This window comes from Aedes albopictus, chromosome 2 (assembly GCF_035046485.1).
Source record: "Aedes albopictus strain Foshan chromosome 2, AalbF5, whole genome shotgun sequence".
In the NCBI taxonomy this organism is placed as follows: Eukaryota; Metazoa; Arthropoda; class Insecta; order Diptera; family Culicidae; genus Aedes; species Aedes albopictus.
Window position 1 is genome coordinate 504,454,345 of NC_085137.1, and position 22,843 is coordinate 504,477,187.

General features: G+C 38.4%; 1 protein-coding gene across 1 annotated transcript in view; it reads right to left on the reverse strand.

Annotated features, from left to right (window-relative positions):
• LOC134288730 (peptide-N(4)-(N-acetyl-beta-glucosaminyl)asparagine amidase-like) overlaps window positions 1-22,843 on the reverse strand; it is a 33,766-nt gene that overhangs the window by 9,346 nt on the left and 1,577 nt on the right. The gene's annotated exons all lie outside the window — the stretch shown is intronic.

A 22,843-nucleotide genomic window follows, 5' to 3' on the forward strand; every position in this document is an offset into this window, starting at 1 on the left:
AAAGCGGGAATTTATACGGATGAAACATACATTTCGACAATGATTTTTCATAAGGGCGTAAGTGACTTGATCGATTTCTCTTCGTCGACTCTCTTTATTCTTTTTGTTTCTATAGCAACATGTAGTCGTCTTCTACGCATTTCAACCGAAAAAACATAGGAAAACTCAATACACATTCTGTGATAGCACAAAGAGAGGATCGATGAAGAGAACTCGAAAATGGTCATTTAGGCCCAAATGAAATATCAGTGTCGATTTATTCATAACTGGTGAATGGTGTCCAGTCAATGGTCATTAGACCGAACGTTATTAGGTTATTAGGTCGAATGATCATTGAATCAGAAGCTCCTCATGCCGAATTATCATCATGCCCTTATTGTCATTCAGGTTTTACTTCCTACTTCTTAAACTGCTCACTCCTTCTGAGATTTGAAATTATTTCAAAAACAGGCTGTCCTTACAAATCACACTGTTGAATATTTTTTCAATGACAAAGATGTTAAAACTTCCATGAGATTTTTTTCTTAAATTTTTGTCAAAAATAAACTACACCACCACAATTGAAATGGGCAATACAACGTTTGCCGGGTAAGCTAGTGTTGAATGAAAATAATGAGACAACTTACGAATAATGTTTTCGTTGAAAATTGAAAATAACGACAGTTTTTTAAAATAATAATATCAAATCGAACCTGAGAAAAAATAGCCAGTACACACATTTTCAAACAACTATAAAATTGTGTTGAAGATAAAAAATCGATAGAGCTTTTGGAAACTACAGAGTACGAATACAACCTGCAAAAATATGATGCATCGAATGTAGCAAAAGGAACACTTCATATGTGATGAAAATATTTGAACATTCTCAATGTTACCTTGCAGATGAAAAGAAAAGAATTGCGAACGCGAATTGAACTCAGGTCCTTTGGGTGTGAATATCACGCCCTTGCAATTTTGCTTATCTTAGCTTGTTGAAGAACAGAGAAGGCGGCATGGGAGGGTTTTTTTCTAATTTCGGTAAAAGGTGGAGAGGCGTCTAGTGTATGGTACACCGGTAATAAGAAGGGGTTTTTTTTTAAGAAATTCTTGCAGGGATTCCTTGAGACATTTCTAGAGGGCATTCTTAAGATATTGCTTGATTAATTTCTCCAGGAATTCTTTTGAATAGATTTCTATGGGTTTAAAATTTTGGGTTTAAAGAATTCTTCTTAAACTCCAGCAAGAAAAACTTTACACACTCTTCAGGAGATTTGTTTAAGAAGTTATCGAAATTTTTTTTGTCGACGGATAACTCCATTGATATCTCCACGGATTCTTTGAGAAATTCATTTAGGAATATTTCCAAAGAATTTCAACGAAAATTCTTCGAGAAATACCTGAAGACTTTATTTCTGTGATCTTTGCAAATGTTTTGTAATGCGTTCCATCAAGGATTTCCCGAAATGTTTCTCCAGGTACTTCTTCTATGATGTAAAAAAAGAAATTCGGGTTAAATACTGTTCCTTTCAATTCCACTAAGAATTTGCATCCCTTAACAGATACGTATTTCGACCTCATCTGTAAGGTCGTCTTCAGTGTCTCGCACTTGACTCGACTCGCACTTGAAGACAACCTTTCAGTTGAGGTCGAAATACGCACATATCTCTCAAAGGATGCAAATTCTTAGTGGAATTCAAAGGCACAGTACTTAACACGATTTTCTTTTTAATTACCACTAACTGTACTTTACTCAAGAGTTAGATTTCTTTCGCATGTGAAGATATATTTATCTCCAGAGATTTCATCAAGATTTCAAAATTTAGAAGTTCCTTCATGGAGTATACCTGAAAAAATAAAAATTCTGAAATTCTTCAAGTAAATTATTCACAAATCCTAAAGGAATTTGTTCGGAAACTCTTCCCAGGGATCTCCAAGATTTTTTTTTTTGAGAAATTCGTTCAGTGATTCCTGCAGAAACCCCTTCATGTTTTTTTAGAAAAAATGAAGAAAACATCTTGATAGACTTCTGGAGTAACTCTATCAATGCAAGAATCCTTGAGAAATTTCTGCAGTGATTCCTGGAAAATCCGTGGAGGAATTTCTAAAGAAATCTCTTAAAAAAATGCAGACATTGCAGACAAAGGTACTTGTGGATTTTTTAAAGAAATCCTTCATTGGGTTTCTAAAGATCCCCTGGAGGATTTTCTGAAGGAATCCTTGGAAGAACTGCTGGAGGTACTTCTGAAGGATTCATCGAAAAAACTAACTCGTGCAGTTTATGAAGAGATTTCTTGGAAGAATATTTTAGAGAACCAATAAAGAAATAAAAAAAGAGATTTTTCAAGGAATCTTTGAGAAACCTACAAGAACTGGAGAACCCTCTACAAATAAACTTTGGAACATTTCTAGAAAAAATATTTGAATAAAGCTTATTAGTAAAGGATTCTCCCAACAATTGCTACAGAACTAATTGTTAAGAACGAAAAAAAAATCCCTGAAGAAAGGTCTGAACAAATCCAAAGCAATGCCTAGAGGAATACTTCAAGGAACTATTGGATAAACTCCTGGAGGAACTTTACAGAAAAATCTTTCGAGAATTTCTAGAGGAATTTCCAACAAAATCCCGAGAATATTTCTGAAAAAATGGAGTAATCCTTTAGGAAGAAATTCAAGCAAAAATTTCTGGAATGGTACTTGAAGATTATTTTTTATGCTCTCTCTGTTTTTGTGTATTTTAATTTATGCTAGTTCTTCATACAAACTGAAAGTTTCTAAATTTGTGATAGAATCTCTGAATGTTTGTTAAAGAAAAATATCTCCTAGAATTGCATTTTTCAACATACGTGAGAAGCAATTCATGGAGAAACCTCTGGAGAAATTCATTGATAAATTTTCGAAGAAATGCTTTAGAAAAACTCCTGAAAAAAACTTGGAGGAATTTCCCCAAAAATATTAAAAAAAAAATATTGAGAAATTCACGGTAAAGGCTGGGTATGCTGCGCAATTCAGATCCCATTGTGATCCACTAGCCTCTGCCCAGCAACTCCTATCCCTACCTCCACGCGGTACCGGCCGGAAACTATGAGCAACCTTAGGGAAGATCGGGTAACCAACCCCGGTGGGAACTTTGGTCGTAGGCTGACAGGGAAGGGGGGGTTTGCTTCGGCAAACCTGAGCGTCTGTTCTCCAGGAGGAGCGGCTCACAACAGCGTCTGATCCCCATGTTAGGGGCGGCTGATCTACGTCCGAGTGCCAGGGAAGGACTCTAAGCTCAACTGTGCACTATGGTCCTCCGGAAAGTAGGGGGTTGGTGTCAGGCCCTACGAGCCAGCCGTAAAAACCCATTGTAACGGAAAATCAGCAACAGAATAATACGAACCGAGACCAACGGCAACGACCCCAGCGAACAAAAAGGACTTGCGATTGGAAACTCGGTACGTGGAACTGCCGATCTCTCAACTTCATTGGGAGCACCCGCATACTCGCCGATCTACTGAAGGACCGCGGGTTCGGCATCGTAGCGCTGCAGGAGGTGTGTTGGACAGGATCCATGGTGCGAACGTTTAGAGGTAATCATACCATCTACCAGAGCTGCGGCAACACACGCGAGCTGGGAACAGCTTTCATCGTGATGGGTGATATGCAGAGGCGCGTGATCGGTTGGTGGCCGATCGACGAAAGAATGTGCAGGTTGAGGATCAAGGGCCGATTCTTCAACTTCAGCATAATAAACGTGCACAGCCCACACTCCGGAAGTACTGATGATGACAAGGACGCATTTTACGCGCAGCTCGAACGCGAGTACGACCGCTGCCCAAGCCACGACGTCAAGATCATCATAGGAGATTTGAACGCTCAGGTAGGCCAGGAGGAGGAATTCAGACCGACGATTGGTAAGTTTAGCGCCCACCAGCAAACGAACGAAAACGGCCTACGACTCATTGATTTCGCCGCCTCCAAAAATATGGCCATACGTAGCACCTTTTTCCAACACAGCCTCCCTTATCGTTACACCTGGAGATCACCACAGCAGACGGAATCTCAAATCGACCACGTTCTGATTGACGGACGGCACTTCTCCGACATTATCGACGTCAGGACCTATCGTGGCGCCAACATCGACTCCGACCACTATCTGGTGATGGTCAAACTGCGCCCAAAACTCTCCGTCATCAACAATGTACGGTACCGGCGACCGTCACGGTACAACCTAGAGCGACTGAAGCAACCGGATGTCGCCTCAGCATACGCGCAGAATCTCGAAGCCGCGTTGCCAGACGAGGGCGAGCTCGATGAGGCCCCTCTAGAGGACTGCTGGAGTACAGTGAAAGCAGCCATCAACGACGCAGCCGAGAGCACCATCGGGTACGTGGAAAGGAATCGACGAAACGAATGGTTCGACGAAGAGTGCAGAACGGTTTTGGAGGAGAAGAACGCAGCGAGGGCGGTAATGCTGCAGCAAGGGACTCGACAGAACGTGGAACGTTACAAACAGAAGCGGAAACAGCAGACCCGCCTCTTTCGGGAGAAAAAGCGCCGCCTGGAAGAAGCGGAGTGTGAAGAAATGGAACTGCTGTGCCGTTCCCAAGAAACACGGAAGTTCTATCAGAAGCTCAACGCATCCCGCAACGGCTTCGTGCCGCGAGCCGAAATATGCAGGGATAAAGACGGAGGCCTCTTGACGGACGGACGTGAGGTGATCGAAAGGTGGAAGCAGCACTTCGATCAGCACCTGAACGGCGTGGAGAACGTAGGCACGGGAGCCCACGGCAACGGAAGGAACGACGACGCCAGTGCAGCGGAGGACGGAAATGAACCAACTCCCACGCTGAGGGAAGTTAAGGATGCCATTCACCAGCTCAAAACCAACAAAGCAGCTGGTAAGGATGGTATCGCAGCTGAACTCATCAAGATGGGCCCAGAAAAGTTGGCCACCTGTCTGCATCGGCTGATAGTCAGGATCTGGGAAACCGAACAGCTACCGGAGGAGTGGAAGGAAGGGGTAATCTGCCCCATTCACAAGAAAGGCGACCATTTGGAATGTGAGAACTTCAGGGCGATCACTATTTTGAATGCTGCCTACAAAGTGCTATCCCAGATCATCTTCCGTCGTCTGTCACCTAAAACAAATGAGTTCGTGGGAAGTTATCAAGCCGGCTTCATCGACGGCCGGTCGACAACGGACCAGATCTTTACCGTACGGCAAATCCTCCAGAAATGCCGTGAATACCAGGTCCCAACGCACCACCTGTTCATCGACTTCAAAGCGGCATACGATAGTATCGACCGCGCAGAGCTATGGAGAATCATGGACGAAAACGGCTTTCCTGGGAAGCTGACTAGACTGATTAAAGCAACGATGGACGGTGTGCAAAACTGCGTAAGGGTTTCGGGTGAACTATCCAGTTCATTCGTATCTCGCCGGGGACTGCGACAAGGTGACGGACTCTCATGTCTACTCTTCAACATCGCGCTGGAAGGTGTGATGCGACGAGCCGGGCTCAACAGCCGGGGAACGATTTTCACAAAATCCGGTCAATTTGTATGCTTTGCGGACGACATGGACATTATCGCTAGAACATTTGGAACGGTGGCAGAACTGTACACCCGCCTGAAACACGAAGCAGCAACGGTCGAACTGGTGGTGAATGCCTCAAAAACAAAGTACATGCTGGTAGGCGGAACCGAACACGACCGGATCCGTTTGGGTAGTAATGTTACGATAGACGGGGATACTTTCGAGGTGGTGGAGGAATTCGTCTACCTCGGATCCTTACTGACGGCTGACAACAACGTGAGCCGAGAAATTCGGAGGCGCATCATCCATCAGCGGAAGTCGGGCCTACTACGGGCTCCAGAAGAAACTGCGGTCGAAAAAGATTCACCCACGCACCAAATGCACCATGTACAAAACGTTAATAAGACCGGTAATCCTCTACGGGCACGAGACATGGACCATGCTCGAGGAGGACCTACAAGCACTCGGAGTTTTCGAGTGACGCGTGCTAAGAACGATCTTCGGCGGTGTGCAGGAGAACGGTGTGTGGCGGAGAAGGATGAACCACGAGCTCCCTGCACTTTACGGCGAACCCAGCATCCAGAAGGTGGCCAAAGCCGGAAGGATACGGTGGGCAGGGCATGTTGCAAGAATGCCGGACAACAACCCTGCAAAGCTGGTGTTTGCAACGGATCCGGTTGGCACAAGAAGGCGTGGAGCACAGAGAGCACGATGGGCGGACCAGGTGGAGCGTGACTTGGCGAGCATTGGGCGCGACCGAGGATGGAGAGCGGCAGCCACAAACCGAGTATTGTGGCGTACTATTGTTGATTATGTCTTGTCTTAATGATGTGGAAAAAATAAATGTATGTATGTATATTGAGAAATTCAAGCATATTCAGCTTATGTAGCAATCCCTGAAGGAATTTTCTCTTCAATCCTTTCAAGAATCCCATGAGGGTTTTCGAAAAAAAAATTCAGCCGAAACCCGTGAACCGGTTTCAGGATATTTTTTGAGAAACTCCCAGGAAAGTCCCAGGGAAAATTCTTGGAAGAATCCCTGGAGAAATGTTCACAGAAATCCGGCGACGTAAAAGTTCAGAATTATTAAGAATAGATATATTTATTTTACTATTTAAAACCATAACGTTCTGCTATTTACACCGTTTAGTGAAAACTTACTACAAATAGAAATGTTCGTGCAAAATTCGAGATACAAACATGTTGTTTACATGTTGAATCCACAGATTTCTAACAGGGTCTGACAGGATTCACCGAAACTTGGTGTTTTTTTGGCTTTCAGTCACAGTTTCTAAATACAGACAAATACAGATTTTCTAAAATCCTGATACAGATTTTTGGAAAAATCATCTGGCATCCCTGGTCCTGACCACAGGACCAAACATAGCTGTTAACTTAGCTTAAGGTAGCGGCTGAAATTCAGGGACCCCATTTATGAAAACAAATTTTGGAGAAATATGAAATATCCCAAGTAGCATTTTTTAGTTAAGTGGTCTAGAGGAGGTTCTTAAAACCGTCATAAGGCCAAAATAAAAGGCATTAGGTTTTATGACGGTTCTCACAACCTCTGGCTGATTTGCCATTAAAATGTTACTTGGGTACGCCTATTCAGACCAACATTATTATTTGTGAGGCCCTCACTTGAGCTTTAGTGTTTTTTTTTTAAATTCTTCAATCACTTAACCTAATTTACAGCTCTATTGTCCACTAGCTGTACTTACATTTTGTACAGCGCCTAAATGTATTATATTCTAATTGTACGGGGCTAGGATCGAACCCATGACCATCTGCTTATGAAGCAAACGTGTGACCAAATGCGCCACGGGCCCCGGCTTCCCAAAGGGTTCCTCTTGGAAATTACTGAAGGAATCATGTGGGGTAGCCCACAATCGTTTGAAGAATCGTCTATGGAAATCTTTAAGGTAATCTTGGGAATATTACTGAACAAAATTCCTTCAGAAACGCTTGAATCGCTAACGCAATTTTTGAAGGAAATCTTGAAGGAATTTGTAAAGAAGTCCTTGACGTAATTCCTAGATGAAATGTAAAAGATATCCAAGAAAGATTTCTTTGAGTTCCTCGCTTGGAAAAATGCTTGACTAAATCGTTAGACAAATTTATTATAAGTTTCGTTAAGGAAATCCGGACGAAATAGGAAAATTCTTGATAAAAAACCTAAAGGATTCATTGAAGGAATTCCAGTAGAATTTCTTGAAGGAATTTCTGTGAGAATTCTTGATTTTTTTTAAATTTGAATTTCTGAAGTATTCATTGGAGGAATTTGTGAATCCTTGAAGGGCTTAATGGAAGCATTTTTAAAGCATTTCTAGCAAAAACACTTAAAGGATTCTCTGGAGAAATTCCTATAGAATTTCTTGGATGAATTTGTGTAAAAATCTTTGTTAAATTATTTGTGAAATACCTGGGGAAATCAAGTATGAAATTCCTTATGAAATACTTGGAGAATTACTAGATGAAATCATTTTAAGAAATTCTAAGACAATAATAAATTTAATGAATTCTGAACGAATATTTGGAGAAATCGCAAGAGGATTAATTGGATGAACTAAGGAAATCTTAGGAAAAATTCATGAAGGAAGTTTGGAAGGAATTTCTAAAGGCATCTTTGAAGGAATTCCATTACAATTTTGAATAAAACCTTGGTAGAATTCCTAAAGCGTTTCCTGAAAAAATAGTACATAACAAGTAATGCTGCATCTTATTGATGAAACTTTCGCAGGAGTTTCTAACAAGATCCTTGAAAAAATTCTGAAAGAATCTTCGGATTATTTTGAAAAGTTTTTTTGAAAGAAATACTTAAGAAATCTTGGAAAAATTCCCGTGTAAATTCTTGAAGAATTCCCGATGGATGTGCTTTATGAAACCTTAGAATCAATCACTTAAACGATGCTTCTAGGCATTCCTAAAGAATTCCTGAAGAAAGTGGCAAAACAGTCTTAAAAGGAATCCTTGGAGAAACTTTTGAAGAAATTTTTTGATCGTTTTTAAGATATGGTATCTGTTCCTTTACTGAGCATACACGCTCCCATTTTCATCCTACTCAAAACAAAATAATGAAGCGCTTTTTGTTTTGTTTCTTATTTCTATATTTTTGTTTCGAAGTGAGCACGAATGATAGCAAAAGTTACGGAATCAATCGATATTATTTTCGGATAGGATGAATTTGGTATCGTAATTACGATCATAAGATTACTAAAGGCATGGTGAACCTACCAGGAATCCTCAGAGATTTTTTTTAAAGATTTTTTTAGTAATTTCTGGAGGAATCATTAATAAATCCTGGATAAATTCTGAGAAGCTTGATGGAAACTTAGAATGATTTTTTAAAAGGTTTTTCGAAATAATTTTGGAGGAGTTTTATCAAAAATCGCGATAGAAATTCAGGCTTATTCTGCGCGGCGTGTGAGGTGAGACGAGTCGAATGAGGTGACAAAAGTCGACTCGCCCCATTTGATTTACATTAGTCGTCTCACGTCACGTGAGACGAAACCGTCCGTCTCACCTCACACGCCGCGCAGAATAAGCCTGATTTTAAGAAGAGTTCCTAGAGGAATACTAGCAAAAATTCCTGAAGGAATTCTTTGGGAAACTCCTATAATAGATGGATGTTCAGTATCGATTCCCAAATCGACCTGTTCAACGAATGTAAATTCTTGAATTTTCTTAACAAATTGGATTGTAATTTGAATAGGTCGAATCTGCATAGGAATCACAGCAAACATACGACTTATTCAAATCGAACGCTCGAAATCTTTCTTTTGTCCCGCCCCTAGCGTATAACACATACTTTGAGTGTTTTTTTTCCACCGTGTATGTTAGATAGAAACATTTTTGAAATCCCAGTACGAAAAATGTCAATGGAAGTCAAGGTCGACCTCAATTGTCAAAGTAGAACCACATAGAACTATTTACGATTTTGCTTATGTCAAATTTTCTCATTATTCCTTTGTTTTCCGAGTTCGAGCTAAGTAGCACCCTATTACTACTATAGGTATCGACGCAAGCTTTGCAGTAATTCTTGAAGGAATCCCTGGAAAAATTGCATAAGTAATCTTTAAAATAACGCCAAGATGAGTGATGAATGCTTGAGGAAATCAGGCCAAACAATTTGTTCGACCGTCTCCGTCGAACGTTTGAAAGTTTTTGACGTGCGGGTGCTGAGTGAGAATCCGACTGCTGCGATCATTGACAAACCCCTCAGCCTAGCTCTCAGCAACAAACGCAAACGCAACACCACAGCATCGAATCCATCTACGAACCGGAGAAGCGAGAACGCAATCGTCGTCGCGCAGTTTTGGCGGAAATAGAAAAACGGGCGTGCTCACCGCACGACCAGAGCAGAGGCAGAATCAACTGTACCGTCGCGGCGTTAAGATCGGGAAAACTTTACCTTTTGTTAAATTTATCGTTTTTATTAAATAAAGTAATGTAGTTTTTTGTTATTAGTAAAAACAAGTAGTTTTTCCTCGATTCGCGACCGAAAACCTTCCAGGGTGGTGAAATTGATGCCTTTCAGGGCAATTGTGTAGTGGCCTTCCAGGGCAGAGTCCCAGCGCCTTCCAGGGCCAAAGGGGCTTATAGTGCTTTTCAGAGCAAGTGTGTGAAACTTCGAAAAGTGAACCATCAGATTAACGTTGGAGCTAATTTTGGGCCCCAACACAATTCAATAGGTCCTATCTGCATTTGAGAGGCTCTCTTTGTTCACTTCCTCTTTCAATTATTGCAATGTAATGGTACACTTTTCAACTATTTTTACAGTACAAATCAAAAGACGATTGTTTTGACCATCGTTCAATGCAAGGAGACAATCATGAAACAACTGAACAGTTGAGATATTAACGAAAGAGAGGGAAACCAAAGAGAGCCTCTCTTCTGCAGATAGGACCTTTAGACATGTTTGTCCTGAAATGTCTAGATTAATTCCTTGAAGAAATCTCTGAAAATTCACCCATTCAATAAAACATAATACTGTCTTCGGCAAAGTTGTTTCCAATTGAGACTTCATCGACAACCTAGAACATCCTGAACACCATGAAATTTGTAAAAACCAAGTAATTGGCATACCAGTTGTTCTAAAATCTGAACTTGGATATATCAAAACGAGCTTTATATTCTGGGATGTTCTAGGTGTTTCAAACTGTTCTGTATTTAAGTCCTTCAAATCTACAATAATTTTATGTATTTTCGCCATAAATAGCTTTGCATAACCTACTAGGATCCGTGAAGCTCTTGACATTTACAATGTGATTTATAGACACTACACGGTGTTCAATAAGTTCGGATACACCATATAACTTGAAATAATACCACATCTGTCATGCTGATTTTCAAAGTAAATATATTTATTGAAAGGTCATATAACACTGATCAAATGCAGGATATGGTTTTGAATAACGTCTTTCTCTACTTTTTACCCTTCTTACACCCATAAGAAGGGTATAAATACCGCTTGGAAAACCGACTTTCGATCCGAGGCCCGCAGGGCCGAGTCACATATACCAATCAACTCAGCTCGACGAATTGAGCAAATGTCTGTATGTGCGTGTGTGTGTATGTGTGTGTGTGTGTGTATGTATGTTACAAAACCTGAATTAATCCACCTATGGTGAACAGAACCCTTCTTACACTTATTAAAATTATTGTTGTATTATTCGTATGTATGATTGTGGTTTTTGGTCATTCTAGAAATTATTGTAGTTGATTGCTTTCCATAATAGAATCATCGACCATGGGCTCAACTACCAGATTTTTTTTTGTCTCAAAAGCGTAAATTTTATTGCTCCTTGGTACTCCTGGAAAGATATCTCGGAAACAAAATGCCCAAACGGCATGAAATTCAATAGCATACTACTAGGATGCTGTAGCTTTCATTTGGTGCTGAGAGAACTCAAATCGATTGACACACGGCTGATTCATTTATTATGAAGCATTTTGTCAAAGACCTCTTAAAAAGTTAAGTTGTATTACTCCAAAGTACTCCCCGAAAGATATCTCGGTAACCGAACGTCCACTCAAAATAAAATTCAAAAGCGTTCTACTAGGATGTAGTAGTTTTCGTTTGGGGCCTTAAGAACCCAAATCGGTTGGTAGACGGCTGAGAAATTTATGGTGATACACTTTGTCAAAAATATCTAAAATAATTAAGTTGTACTACTCCCTAGCACTCTTTGAAAGATATCTCGGTAACCGAACGTCCAATCAAAATAAAATTCAATAGCGTTCCACTAGGATGTAGTAGCTTTCATTTGCTTCCAAGAGAACTCAAATCGGTCAACAGACGGCTGAGAACCGTGAGTGACATTTTTTTGTAACATACATACACACACACACACATACACACACACGCACATACAGACATTTGCTCAATTCGTCGAGCTGAGTTGATTGGTATATGTGACTCGGCCCTGCGGGCCTCGGATCGAAAGTCGGTTTTCCAAGCGGTATTTATACCCTTCTTATGGGTGTAAGAAGGGTAAAAGGCTTTTCCTACATACATTCAATGATATTTTTGCTACTGTTTATTAAGCTCAAATATTACAAAGAGATAGTAGCTTTTATGTATTTGATGCAATTGCATTTTCATGTATAACTAACTTGTGTAACCAAATATGATCATAAAAAATCTGTTGACAAACGGCTGAGAAATGTATTATGATACATTTTATCAAAAATCTCTCAAAAGCGTAAATTTCATTACTCCTTAGTACTCGTGGAAAGATATCTCAGAAACAAAATGTCCAAACGGCATGAAATTTAATAGCATACTACTTGGATGCTGTAGCTTTCATTTGATGCTGAGAGAACTCAAATCGATTGACACACGGCTGATTCATTTATTATGAAGCATTTTGTCAAAGACCTCTTAAAAAGTTAAGTTGTATTACTCCAAAGTACTCCCCGAAAGATATCTCGGTTACAAAATGTCCAATCGGAATGAAATTCAAAAGCGTTCTTCTAGGGTGCAGTAGCTTTCGTTTCGAGCCTTAAGAACCCGATTCGGTTGATAGACGGCTGAGAAATTTATGGTGATACACTTTGTCAAAAATATCTAAAATAATTAAGTTGTACTACTCCCTAGCACTCTTTGAAAGATATCTCGGTAACCGAACGTCCAATCAAAATAAAATTCAATAGCGTTCTACTATGATGTAGTAGCTTTCATTTGCTTCCAAGAGAACTCAAATCGGTCAACAGACGGCTGAGAACCGTGAGTGACATTTTTTTGTAACATACATACACACACACACACACACATACACACACACGCACATACAGACATTTGCTCAATTCGTCGAGCTGAGTTGATTGGTATATGTGACTCGGCCCTGCGGGCCTCGGATCGAAAGTCGGTTTTCCAAGCGGTATTTATACCCTTCTTATGGGTGTAAGAAGGGTAAAAAAATGTCACTCACGGTTCTCAGCCGTCTGTTGACCGATTTGAGTTCTCTTGGAAGCAAATGAAAGCTACTACATCATAGTAGAACGCTATTGAATTTTATTTTGATTGGACGTTCGGTTACCGAGATATCTTTCAAAGAGTGCTAGGGAGTAGTACAACTTAATTATTTTAGATATTTTTGACAAAGTGTATCACCATAAATTTCTCAGCCGTCTATCAACCGAATCGGGTTCTTAAGGCTCGAAACGAAAGCTACTGCACCCTAGAAGAACGCTTTTGAATTTCATTCCGATTGGACATTTTGTAACCGAGATATCTTTCGGGGAGTACTTTGGAGTAATACAACTTAACTTTTTAAGAGGTCTTTGACAAAATGCTTCATAATAAATGAATCAGCCGTGTGTCAATCGATTTGAGTTCTCTCAGCATCAAATGAAAGCTACAGCATCCAAGTAGTATGCTATTAAATTTCATGCCGTTTGGACATTTTGTTTCTGAGATATCTTTCCACGAGTACTAAGGAGTAATGAAATTTACGCTTTTGAGAGATTTTTGATAAAATGTATCATAATACATTTCTCAGCCGTTTGTCAACAGATTTTTTATGATCATATTTGGTTACACAAGTTAGTTATACATGAAAATGCAATTGCATCAAATACATAAAAGCTACTATCTCTTTGTAATATTTGAGCTTAATAAACAGTAGCAAAAATATCACGGAATGTATGTAGGAAAAGCCTTTTTACCCTTCTTACACCCATAAGAAGGGTATAAATATCGCTCGAAAAACCGACTTTCGAACCGAGGCCCGGAGGGCCGAGTCTCATATACCAATGAACTCAGCTCGACGAACTGAGCAAATGTCTGTATGTGTGTGTGTGTGTATGTGTGTATGTGTGTATGTGTGTGTGTGTGTATGTGCGTTACAAAAAAAAGTCACGCACGTTTCTCAGCCGTCTGTCAACCGATTTGAGTTCTCTTGGAAGCAAATGAAAGCTACTACATCCTAGTAGAACGCTATTGAATTTTTTTCCGATTGGACGTTTGGTTACCGAGATATCTCTCGAAGAGTACTTATGAGTCATACTTCTAAACTTTTTAAGATTTTTGACCAAGTGTATCATAATAAATATTTCGGCCGTTTGTCAATCGATTTAAGTTCTCTTGGCACCAAATGAAAGCTACAGTATCCTAGTAGATCACCCAGAAATTTTATTTCGATTGGACATTTGGTTACAGAGATATCTTTCGAAGAGTACTTAGGATTTATACAACTAAACTTTTTGAGATTTTTGACCAAACATGTAATAATAAATATCTTAGCCGTCTGTCAACCGATTTCGGTTACCCTGGCACCAAATGAAAGCTACAATATTCTAGTAGAACCCTATACAATTTCATTAGGATTGAACATTTGATTACCGAGATATCTTTCAAAGAGTACTTGGGAGTAATACAGGTTAACTTTTTGAAAGATTTTGGACCAAGGGTACCATAATAAATATCTCAGCCATCTGTCAACCGATTTGGGTTCGCTAAGCACCAAATGAAAGCTACAATATCCTTGTATAAGGCCCTGAAATTTTATTTCGATTCGACATTTGATTACTGAGATATCTTAAGAAGAATATTTCAATAAATTCTTTTTTTACCCTTCTTACACCCATAAGAAGGGTATAAATATCGCTCGAAAAACCGACTTTCGATCCGAGGCCCGGAGGGCCGAGTCTCATATACCAATGAACTCAGCTCGTCGAACTGAGCAAATGTCTGTATGTGTGTGTGTGTGTGTGTATGTGTGTATGTGTGTGTGTGTGTATGTGCGTTACAAAAAAAGTCACGCACATTTCTCAGCCGTCTGTCAACCGATTTGAGTTCTCTTGGAAGCAAATGAAAGCTACTACATCCTAGTAGAACGCTATTGAATTTTTTTTCGATTGGACGTTTGGTTACCGAGATATCTCTCGAAGAGTACTTATGAGTCATACTTCTAAACTTCTTAAGATTTTTGACCAAGTGTATCATAATAAATATTTCGGCCGTTTGTCAATCGATTTAAGTTCTCTTGGCCCCAAATGAAAGCTACAGCATCCTAGTAGATCACCCAGAAATTTTATTTCGATTGGACATTTGGTTACAGAGATATCTTTCGAAGAGTACTTAGGATTTATACAACTAAACTTTTTGAGATTTTTGACCAATTGTATAATAATAAATATCTTAGCCGTCTGTCAACCGATTTCGGTTATCCTGGCACCAAATGAAAGCTACAACATTCTAGAAGAACCCTATAAAATTTCATTAGGATTGGACATTTGATTACCGAGATATCTTTCAAAGAGTACTTGGGAGTAATACAGGTTAACTTTTTGAGAGATTTTGGACCAAGGGTACCATAATAAATATCTCAGCCATCTGTCAACCGATTTGGGTTCTCTAAACACCAAATGAAAGGGGCTGTCCATTTATTACGTAAGGCAATTTTCACGATTTTTCGACACCCCCACCCCCCCTTGTAAGAATTTTTGTATGAAAGCCCAAATATTTTTGTATGGCGCGTAATATTCTTGAAACCCCCCTCCCCCCATTAACTATTACGTAATTAATGGATGGCCCCAAAGCTACAATATCCTTGTATAAGGCCCTGAAATTTTATTTCGATTCGACATTTGATTACTGAGCTATCTTACGAAGAGTATTTCAATTAATTCTTATTTATTATTATATTCACTTGTTATCTTGCATTAGTTTTTCATCAGTCTATGGGAAATTATTTTCAATAAATTATGCTGATCTCATACAAAGTGTATTCTAGCAGGTTATTGTTTTCAACAAAATTATAATTAACAAATTACAAATACACAGGAATTGTATGAAAACTAACAATATGTTAAATGAAAGCTTTGAATTTATATATTGTTGGAAAAATGCAAGAACCGGACAGCCAAAATAACTAGTTAATGCCAAAACAGATTAACTTAGTAGATGTATCATTTTTGTCCTTTTTACACCATAACCATGAATACCAAGTACTTCGGAGCTAATTTATTCGACTGATTAAGAGATATTAGACAAAGTGCATCTCGCTGATTTTCTTATCCATTTGTTAATCGATTCAAGATTATTTGGCAGTTAACAAAAGATACAATATTTCAGAATATGAAAGCTATTGTCTGGCATTTCTGGTAAGTCCATGGTCTGATGCTATTTTGGGAACCAATTCACTAGATGTCAAATCCACAATATTTTCAAGAACTTTTGGTCAATCACACAATATAAATTTGCTTAATAAGCATAATACAACAATATTTTTAATAAGTGTAAGAAGGGTTCTGTTCACCATAGGTGGATTAAATCGGGTTTTTTATTATTATATTCGCTTGTTCTCTTGCATTAGATTTTGACCAGTCTAAAGTAAATTATTTTTCAATAAATAATGCTGATCTCATATAAAGTGTATCGGAGGCGAATGACTTTTTGTTAAAACCTCTTTAATAAATAAATAAATAATAATAATAATATAAAGTGTATACTAGCATTTTTGTCCTTTTTGCACCATAACTATGAATACCAAGTACTTCGGATCTAATTTATTCGACTGATTAAGAGATATTAGACAAAGTGTATCTCGCTGATTTTCTTATCCATTTGTTGAATATGGAAACTATTATTTTTAAACATTCCATACAAGATTCTAGGAGGTGTCTGGCATTTCTGGTAGTTAAGTCCATGGTCTGATGCTATTTTGAAAACCAAACCACTAGATGCCAAATCCACAATATTTTCTAGAACTTTTGGTCAATCAATAAAAATAAATTTGTTAAATACGAATAATACAACAATATTTTTAATAGGTGTAAGAAGGGTTCTGTTCACCATAGGTGGATTAAATCGGTTTTTATGATCAAATTTGGTTTTTCAAGGAGCTCTGCATGAAAATGCAATTGCATCAAATACATAAAAGCTACTATCTCTTTGTAATATTTGAGCTTAATAAACAGTAGCAAAAATATCATTGAATGTATGTAGGAAAAGCCTTTTACCCTTCTTACACCCATAAGAAGGGTATAAATACCGCTTGGAAAACCGACTTTCGATCCGAGGCCCGCAGGGCCGAGTCACATATACCAATCAACTCAGCTCGACGAATTGAGCAAATGTCTGTATGTGCGTGTGTGTGTATGTGTGTGTGTGTGTGTGTATGTATGTTACAAAAAAATGTCACTCACGGTTCTCAGCCGTCTGTTGACCGATTTGAGTTCTCTTGGAAGCAAATGAAAGCTACTACATCATAGTAGAACGCTATTGAATTTTATTTTGATTGGACGTTCGGTTACCGAGATATCTTTCAAAGAGTGCTAGGGAGTAGTACAACTTAATTATTTTAGATATTTTTGACAAAGTGTATCACCATAAATTTCTCAGCCGTCTATCAACCGAATCGGGTTCTTAAGGCTCGAAACGAAAGCTACTGCACCCTAGAAGAACGCTTTTGAATTTCATTCCGATTGGACATTTTGTAACCGAGATATCTTTCGGGGAGTACTTTGGAGTAATACAACTTAACTTTTTAAGAGGTCTTTGACAAAATGCTTCATAATAAATGAATCAGCCGTGTGTCAATCGATTTGAGTTCTCTCAGCATCAAATGAAAGCTACAGCATCCAAGTAGTATGCTATTAAATTTCATGCCGTTTGGACATTTTGTTTCTGAGATATCTTTCCACGAGTACTAAGGAGTAATGAAATTTACGCTTTTGAGAGATTTTTGATAAAATGTATCATAATACATTTCTCAGCCGTTTGTCAACAGATTTTTTATGATCATATTTGGTTACACAAGTTAGTTATACATGAAAATGCAATTGCATCAAATACATAAAAGCTACTATCTCTTTGTAATATTTGAGCTTAATAAACAGTAGCAAAAATATCATTGAATGTATGTAGGAAAAGCCTTTTACCCTTCTTACACCCATAAGAAGGGTATAAATACCGCTTGGAAAACCGACTTTCGATCCGAGGCCCGCAGGGCCGAGTCACATATACCAATCAACTCAGCTCGACGAATTGAGCAAATGTCTGTATGTGCGTGTGTGTGTATGTGTGTGTGTGTGTATGTATGTTACAAAAAAATGTCACTCACGGTTCTCAGCCGTCTGTTGACCGATTTGAGTTCTCTTGGAAGCAAATGAAAGCTACTACATCCTAGTGGAACGCTATTGAATTTTATTTTGATTGGACGTTCGGTTACCGAGATATCTTTCAAAGAGTGCTAGGGAGTAGTACAACTTAATTATTTTAGATATTTTTGACAAAGTGTATCACCATAAATTTCTCAGCCGTCTACCAACCGATTTGGGTTCTTAAGGCCCCAAACGAAAACTACTACATCCTAGTAGAACGCTTTTGAATTTTATTTTGAGTGGACGTTCGGTTACCGAGATATCTTTCGGGGAGTACTTTGGAGTAATACAACTTAACTTTTTAAGAGGTCTTTGACAAAATGCTTCATAATAAATGAATCAGCCGTGTGTCAATCGATTTGAGTTCTCTCAGCACCAAATGAAAGCTACAGCATCCTAGTAGTATGCTATTGAATTTCATGCCGTTTGGGCATTTTGTTTCCGAGATATCTTTCCAGGAGTACCAAGGAGCAATAAAATTTACGCTTTTGAGACAAAAAAAAATCTGGTAGTTGAGCCCATGGTCGATGATTCTATTATGGAAAGCAATCAACTACAATAATTTCTAGAATGACCAAAAACCACAATCATACATACGAATAATACAACAATAATTTTAATAAGTGTAAGAAGGGTTCTGTTCACCATAGGTGGATTAATTCAGGTTTTTATAAGATGTATCTAATGTTTTTTAGCTCCGGCACCTAGAATAATTTTCGAAAAGTTGCTCATGCTACAGAAGTCTAAAACGTTGACTTTTGAGTTTACATCTCACTGTACTAAATTAAAATAACTAAATTAATAGACAAAAGCTTTACACTGCTATTTCAGTGTATGGCCATAAATTTGCAAGTTTAGTCAAAATATGCTTGTTTCTATGAAAAAGGCATAAATACATTATGTAACGCCAATTTTGGTCAAAATTTGCCACAATAGGGATATAATCAAGTTTTGGAAAAGATAATTATGGGTTAAATTATGATGATTATGAAATTATGAAAGATAATTATGGGTCAAGATAAAATCACTCCGTACTTCACTCAATCTGAATCTTATGGATTATTTCGAATGGTCATACAGGGGATACTCAAAATAACTGGGACAGGCAAAATTTTCACTTTTCCAAAAATGTTCAACTCGCTGTAACTTTTCGAAAAGGGCATCAAATATTCTCAAATTTTTACTGTAAGCCCATCAACTAGTTGTGTATCAGCGGTCAAAATTTGGGAAGGATCGAGCCATTCTACACAAAGTTATAAAGGTTCTAGAAAAAGGTATAATTATCCGATAGCCAATTTTGAGCTGCTATATCTCCGGATTGAATGAACCGAATACAATGAAATTTTGATCATTTATGACTTAAATAATGAACTTTGAAAAACAGTAGACTTAATTTGAAATTATTAATAAGAAAATAAGTTATGGCGATTTCATTTATTCCATGTTTTTTCAGTAAATTTATCTATTTTTCATATGCATCCCATTACTTTTTCAATTTAATGAAGGCTATTTGGTTGCTTTTCTTTGAAGCATAAATATATTCAATTCAATTAGAGGGAACTTAAATGAACTATAATTACTATCTCGAATTTTGAAACGATGATGAAGTTTTGGAAAAATTGGTGTTATATTAGAAAAATAATCTAATCGAAATAATTTTCTTTCGTGTGAAGAATTTTAAGTTTAGTCAAATGTTTTAAATAGCTCATTATATGGCAGCTCAGATTTCAATTTTTCCACGATCAAAAAAATATGTGATTTCGAATGTATTTGCAATTTCCGCGTTCAGTAATAATTAACGATAAATAAGTAGAAATAGAAGAAGAAGGAAAGATCCGTGTGCCGTGTAAGGGTGCTATTACACTCTTTGTCCAGACGCCAAATATTTGTCCACTTTTGACAGATAAATTTTGGCAGTTTGTTTGACTCTGTTTGTTCCTATTCGTTTTTCGAGAGTGACAAATATTTTTGTTTGCCAGGTACACCTAGGTCAAAATTTAACTGTCAAAAGTGGTCAAATATTTGGCATTGGTCAAAGAGTGTCATACTAGCTTAAGTCCTGAAGGTGAAGCGGTTCAACAAGGGAAAGCTGATGGGCAATGAATAGTTCAAGTTGGCTGTGATGGAGTGTGTCTAGCGGGTGAACGTCGACGACTAATCCTGGCACTGAACATTGGCCGGGGCATTGGTCCCGACACAATTCTTCCCGGCGACTGAAGAAGCGAGCTGTTCCAAACGTGATGCAATAGGAAAGACAAACCACGGAAATCGTACTGGATCTGGACGTCGTTGCTTTCGGGTGAAATTTCCTGCCGAACCGTTTGCGGGCATACCAAGGAAGAAGATTCATGGTGCTATTGTCTGGACATCCGCCGTAGATGATGTAGCTGTTTCGTAATTGGTGAGATTGTTCCTTTTGTATCTACAATTATTTATTCATTTGCCATGTGTATATGTATTTATGGGAGGAGGGTAATTGGGAGGGTATTAAACATATTGATGGTTGGAGGCGGGAGTAGTGGTCACCAGGCCCAAATCACGGAGATATCCTCCACAGGCATCACAATTATTGATTGCGGTGGTTGTGAATAGATCAGCTCCAGCAGCCTGCAATATGTTTGACGCACCCTTGGGGAACAAACCACCAGACGGAAATCTTAATATGTATTGAGAGGAACCGTACGACATGGCAAGACCTGCACTGGTGGTAGTTATCAACCACATCACACCACATCACATAATTAATAACTTTCTTTTTCAGATTAATACAGGTAAATAAAAATATTATTATTCTAAAAAATGTACCAATTATCTGCTTTTTCGCCAAAGAAAGCATCCTATAAAACCCCATCCAACTTCCAACTCCAGATATCTATGAAGTGGCCCAAGTTCTTGGACATATTCTGAGTAGATATCTAATCAACATTTCCTCCCCATCCCCGCTGATCGTAAGGACCTGGCCAGGTGTCGAACAAAGAGGTCGTTCATTGAAGGTTTGTCAAGTCCCAGGCAAATTTTCTGGCGCATTTAACGCCTCTATCGACAGCCACTCCAGGATGTGTACGGTCGGCTATGCTATGTTTTAAATCGCTCATTATATGAGTTATAAATGATCAAAATTTCATTGCATTCGGTTCATTGAATCCGAAGATATAACAGCTCAAAATTGGCTATCGGAAAATTATGCCTTTTTCTAGAACCTTTATAACTTTGTGTAGAATGGCCCGATCCTTCCCAAATTTTGACCACTGATACACAACTAGTTGATGAACTTACAGTAAAAATTTGAGAATATTTGATGCCCTTTTCGAAAAGTTACAGCTAGCTGAACATTTTTTGAAAATTGAAAATTTTATCTGACCCAGTTATTTTGAGTATCCCTTGTTAGTTGCTACCACTTATGCTGAGGGCAACAACCTAATTTGATTTATCTTAACTCCACTACTCTACTAGACGAAATAGGGTGATTCAGGTAATTTGGACAGACCGTTACGCGTATATGTTTTGGACACTTCCATTTGATTTTGCCGTAAATGCCCAAAATATATACGCGTAACGGTCTGTCCAAAATACTTGAATTCCCCTACCAATGAAAGATATGCGTGCCGGCCGAAAGGAACTTGAGACACATTTGCAATTATTACAAAAGGACAAAGGACAGTTTATTTCAAAACATATACTGTATTTGATCTGTATTATGTGAGCTTTCAATTAATACATTCACTTTGCAAATCTGAATTACAGATGGGAAATAAATTCAATTTTATTGTGTATCCGAACTTATTGAACACTGTGTATAGGGATATTCCAGATCAGCCAAACTACCTTGGAGTTCAGAACTCCGGATCTACACTCGTAACAATAGTCATATCTGTTATACTAAGTAACGTTGCATAATCAACCGCGGTTACTGGAGCAATCTGAAATCTACTTGTTTATTATAAAACTTAGAGGCATTCAGGGTCGTCCGAACTGTTCTATAATGAAGTCCTTCAAATCTACAAGAATAACTTAATCTGTTATCGCCATAAATAATAGTATTGCATAATATGCTGGGATCCGTGAAGATCTTGAAATCTCAAATGTTATTTAGAGACACTATAGGGATATTCCTGGTCAGCCAAACTACCTTGAAGTTCAGAACTTCAGAGTTCAGGACATCAACTATATCTACTATACTGAGTAACGTTGCAAATTTATCCGTGGTTACTGGAGCAATCTGAAGTCTACTTGTTTATTATAAACCTTTGGGACATTCAGAGTCGATCATCGTTGCTTTATATAAAGAAAGAAGTTACCCTACACGCGTAGATTTTAGGATCTAAACAGTTTGGATGACCTAGGATATCCCGACGGTTCTGATACTATTCGTTGAACTTTCAGAAGACTTACTGGACATGATATAATACAAATCGTAGCTTTGTGTAATGAAAGAAGTTACTATTTCACCCGTAGACATTGGGATCTGAACTCAAGAACAGTTGGGATGAACCAGGGTATTCCGACTGACATGATACTGTCTTTTGAACTTTCAGAATACTTACTGGATATGATAGAATACAACTCGTATCATAATTTAATGAAAGAAGTTATCGTTACACCCGTAGACTTCAGGATCTGAACTCCAGAATAGTTTGGATGACCTAGGATATCCAGAAAAAAATATGTTGCTTCATATTCTTCCCTTTACATGCTGTTGAGCACCAAAACCACAAAAATACGTAGAAAAAAACTCTA